The following is a 5,456-nucleotide window of genomic DNA, read 5'->3' as shown; positions in this document are numbered from 1 at the left end:
CCAACTAATAATTTAATTGAATGATGTCAGGATTCATTTTTCGGACACCTAGGATGTTATGGGGGCATCAGTTAGGGGCCCAGGGGCCCATAGTATCAATTAGAGCCTTAGAGGGATTTGATCAATCAATCAGAGGATTAGATTTGGGTCAATTAGAGATAGGATTGGACATGATTTGTTATGATTTGATCGGGTCTTCCTTAGGTGGCCAGAGTCCTCTCTATATAATAAAGGGAGGTGATGTTATCAAGGAAGAAGAAAAGAAAGAAGAACAAACAATCCAATTCCTCCAAATACTCTAGTCTCCCTCCAAGCCGACTTTGCCCAGCTGTCTTCCTGACAATGGTTATCACCAAATGAACTAAGGTTCATAACATAGGACTACCTGTTTACCAGACTAAGATTGCTGGATGTAAATCTGGTGGAGTTATTCAGTTCTGTTTTTTTTTATATAAGCTGCCAAAGTGATGTAAATTTACTTGTATGAAGTCCATTTATAGAAGGTCAATAGAGTAAAGAGGAACCTAAATTTCATGAAAGATGACAGTTCTATAATTGACCTTTAACCAACATTGCTGCATTCAACCTCAGTGCCATAATCTCACTAAAAGATTGAGGAATAATGTGGACAGCATACGAAATTACAAGATGTATAAGCAACCACAATATAGTGAGATAAAACAGGCAATCATTTGTATTTAATCTAGTAAGGCGTTTAGCATAGTACTTCGAATGGAGGACTGGCTTTAGGTGCCATATGCAAAGGATTAGGCAACAATGAAACAAAGAAAGTTAGAACTCTACATACAAAAGTTAGATTTGCAACTCACTACCATACTAATCCTGAAACTTGTAAGACATCAAATGAATATGCTAGAATACTAGATTGTGCACTGTGCTTCAATAATAAGTACCTGCCTGCCAAAAGTATGAACACTACTTGAGGTCTGATAATGTGAAGATACAGAACCAAATCGCTCCTTTGAAGAAACACCACTCTGAAACAGAACAAGTAATTTAAATTAGAAAAGACAATCCTTGTATTGGCGGATATATAAAGCTATGCCACAGGAGGAAAAGGATAAGAAACTATCTATCTAAAGTGGAAACAGACATAATGAAGAAACTATTGAATCTAAGAAGTATAATTCTTTGTGTAGTGGTTGCAATAATGCCCACAGGGATGAACAATTAAGATTTTTTTATATGACTTATTAAAGAAAAGACGAAAGAAATATATGCCATTGAGAATCTGTCTGTGATCTGCATATGTGTTCATGCTGATACACAAAATAACTTGAGCAAAGTAAAACATATTGAATAAAATGAACAAGCTATAAACCTTGAAATAAGGAGATGATGACATTTTGTAGATTGCTCCATTCGGTGTTGTGCAGTTGCTTTCAAGACGATCAGAAGTTTTGGAAGTATGCAATCTTGAGCCTTGGGCAAGTGGGATTGTGGGAGGCTTAGCTTTTTGTGACATACTAGCTTCTATAGATGTGATAGGCATAGAGGAGGGATCGTGCAACCTAAGACGTAGAGGGGACCCCTTGGAAGATTTTGAACCCATATATGTGCCGTTTGCAATTTTCTGTCAAGGCGAGGCAACTTGATCCTGTTACGGACACTAACAGGAAGGTCATATGATACTCCATGGAATTCATATGTACTTGATCCAATTTCAAATGCATACAGAAGCCATAGCAAGTGAGATCGTACAAGCTATAATGATCACAAAGATCAGCAGTCTGAATTTTCTATATGTTACATTCAAGTTTAAACATAATACAAATAGTTTAATATTCTAGTGTACACACTAAGAGTTGCCACAATCTTGTACTTACATCAATGCTGTATGTTGTAGTGGAGAAATCAAGAGGTAAGTTGGAGTGTTCCGAGCCATTTTCCTTGTCATAAACAATCATTTTCCTTATGTTACCATCTTCTGGCTTTAGTGAATTTGCTCCAATAGTTTTAGAGACCATAACAAATTGGTCAAATATTCAAATTCACTCCTACATACAAACAAACAAATATAACCATCTGAGAGACAGAGACATAAGTTCAAATATTATACCACACACCTCAATCAAAAAAGGAAAAATATGAATGCAATAGGTAAAACCAACAGAAATGTTTGGAATTCACATAACATATAAAAAAAATGGCAAGAAGTCAGCCAGGAAAGATGTACTTAGCAAAGAGCGAACACAATACGTTGAATATCTCGAACACACAAGAGAATTGTGTATCATTTCATTAAGAGAAAAGCAGAACTGACAATGGAGGGACAAGCACCCCCCCCCCCCCCCCCCCCCCCCCCGGGAATGCACACACACATGGGAAACACTAGAGCAGAGCAACTAGCCTTCCACAGGTAGCGTTAAATATACATGTTTGCTGCGAGGAAGGACACATATACAGCATTAAGCATAAGAGGAATGAGGAATCAGGTGAAACTTGCTAGGGCCGTTGAATCAATGTGGTATAAGTGGCAGCACAAAGTAGGAAAGCATTTTTGCAATTTGTCATCTAATGCAACTGGGCTACAAGACTGCGCTGCTCGCACCAGCAATTGCGAACGTCAAGTATGAGACAACAATGGGCTCTTAACAACAAGATCTTGGACTGATACTTGCCTCCTGAAAGTTCTCTGCTTCAATAATTCTTCAAGAGCCATACCACCATGGTCATTAGAATTTCTTAGCATGTTTTCTTCCTCTCCCTTGGCAGAACTTTGAGGATTTTCAGTAAATAAGTTCTGCATTAGAACAAAACACATGTTTGGAACTATGTTAAACAAACAACAAGACCTTTCCAAGCATGTTGGGGGAAATCTAGAGTTGAAACCTAACAAGAGCCACCAACAAAAGGGGCTTGGAACTAAGTCGCAGAAGACATAAAATTGAAAGTCGAAAGTAAATTAATTGCCATTAGAACCTGTCAGGGTGTTACTTAAAACAAACAGAGATTTTTTTCCTAGCTTAATAATAAATAAGTAAATATCTGTTCTACTCCCTTGTTCCAAATTAAAGTTAATTTTGGCTTTCTCCTAAATCAAACTTCTTAAACTTTGCCTGAGTTTTTAGAAAAAATATATTAACATCTATAAGCTCAAACAAATGCTCAATCAAAATATATTTCATGGGGAATTTAATGAAACTAATTTGATGTTATATATGTTGGGTGTATTTTTCAATAAACTTGGTCGAAAATGAAGATGTCTGGCTTAGGACAAAAACAAAATGAACTATAATTTAGAATAGAGGGAGTAAGTGCTAAAAACTCAATAAAACCTTCAGGGACAAGGGCTAAAACTTGCAGGCTTGGAATAGACTCATAAGGTGATCCTGAAGGAAATGTTTTGAATTGAATTAATGAAGTTACAGTGCTTGGCAAACTCAGTGTCTAGTTGGAGTAACTTATAAATCGTTTTGACAATCACTCAAATAATGTACAATACACAAAAATACAATAAGAATTTATTGATTCAGCTTACATTGGCAGCCACTCCACTGTTTTCTTCACATTCTGGAAGGTCATCCTCTATACATTGCAGGGGAAAAAATTTATGTAAGCTTGCCAGCAATCAATCAATCACACGCTGGATAAACAATTCCCCTAAGAGCATACTACATTACAATAGCATCCCAAATCCACACTGAAAAAAGATGATAACACGCTAACTTATTCATCACAGCAGCCAGAGTAAACGCCCAAATTCTGACGACCAATAGCCCACAGTCCACATGCACAACTAACATGTTAATCAAGTGTTGTCTAAAGCTAAACTAGTTATTATTTCTACAGAGACAATAGTACCAATCTCTAGGTTACAATAGCACTAACACCGAGCAAGCAGCAAAACAACGGCAACCGCAAACGATCAAAAATATGCAGACAAACCTAAAGGTGGGGGAAGCGGCGAGGGCGGCGCGTCGACTAGCAGTTGGTCGCGCGACGGCGGCTCGTGCAGCTCTTGCGGCGGCGGGGCCAGCGCGGTGAGCTGAGGTGGAGACGTGCGGAACAAGGAGGGAAGGAATCGCGAGGTGGCAGCGGCAATAATCCGGGACAACCACCCGCCCCCCTGCGAAACCGCCGCCGTGGCGGTTCCAGGAGCGTTGGTCGGGGCGGTGGCCGGACGAGCATAGGGCGAGGCTGCCACAGCGCGGGAGGGAGGGTGGCGGCGGATTTTTGCCGCCGGTGCCGGCGCCGGTGCCGTAGTCGTATCGCCGGGATTCCATGCAACGGCGATGTGGGGCTAGGGTTTCGCCGTATCGCAGGCGGAGGTTAGGGTTTCGAAAGGGCGACGCTGGTTGATGACGTGACTTTAGAGGGGGTAAGGGCACACCAGTTTCCTTCACTTTTTTTTTGTGTGAGGGTCAGGTGTGTCTCGCCCCCTCGACGACTTCGATTCGGCTCGATTCGAGTTAAACCCTTGTTGGTGGGGTTGAAGTCACACTAGCAATTTGCACGTACCCATACCTCAAATATAACCACATATACAAGAATTTTGTCTTTATCCTTAGTTTAACTGAATAAGTAAAGAAAATGGACCCTTTCTACTCGTCTCAGATTGATGGATCTTCTCAATTAGAAGATCTCTTGTATGAATAATACACATTTCTGTTGATCAAGTCTAATGCTAATTGTTTTTGTTCCCGAGCAAAGATATCCATGGAGGCCGATTCGTTCGTCCTATTCTAATATTAAGGACCAAGAGGTCCTAGAATCTCTTTTGTATCTAGATTTAGAGGGAGTTTTGTTAGCATTACGAAAAGAATCAATAGAAGGAGAATAAGCCTTATTGAAAAGAAGAATATTCAAACTGAAAATAGCTTACAACTTCCCGAAAAATAGAGAAGATTATCACAATTTCTCTAAAGAAATTGTTATTGCCACTGTATCCATTGAAAATTGAACCTTAAGCAGTGTATGTTAATTTGTTCTCGTCAACAATATATCAAAAGATATTTTAGTTGAGCAGGATTATAATCGATGTGAGTTTCAAACAAACCATACACTGACTATATAGTATTATTTGATTACTTTGCACTGTCCTATAGCAAAAATGGCACAATACACAACTTAGCGCGATCAGCTAAGACACTATGCTTAACTTTCTTTGTCTAGTTAGCTATGGAAGAGTGGCGATGCCAACTGTGTGTTGTAGAGCATCACAAATATTCTCTCAAACCTCCAACAACAGAATGGGCAGATAACTCGCCTCGGTGACGAACCGGATGACACCCTTAGAAGCTGACTTAACATCCGAGTTCTTATCAAGTTATCATCCCCATTTCGTTTGTGTTTTAGGCTGAGGAAGTTTATCTACGGTTGCCACAGTTGTGGTTCCATCTCTACCATAGTGGTCTTTCATCTTCATCATATATGTATTGTCGCACCCCGATGCCCTTCCTGTCAGGGACTGACCGTTGATGCGGGACCCACAG

General features: G+C 39.8%; 1 pseudogene; it reads right to left on the bottom strand.

The window, feature by feature from the left end:
* Positions 1–829: 829 nt before the first annotated feature.
* LOC136534829 (nuclear pore complex protein NUP1-like) lies at positions 830–4,247 on the bottom strand (annotated as a pseudogene).
* Positions 4,248–5,456: the final 1,209 nt, after the last annotated feature.

Source organism: Miscanthus floridulus, unplaced genomic scaffold (genome assembly GCF_019320115.1).
Source record: "Miscanthus floridulus cultivar M001 unplaced genomic scaffold, ASM1932011v1 os_2332_2, whole genome shotgun sequence".
Classification (NCBI taxonomy): Eukaryota; Viridiplantae; Streptophyta; class Magnoliopsida; order Poales; family Poaceae; genus Miscanthus; species Miscanthus floridulus.
This window is presented reverse-complemented; position numbering and strand designations above follow the sequence as displayed.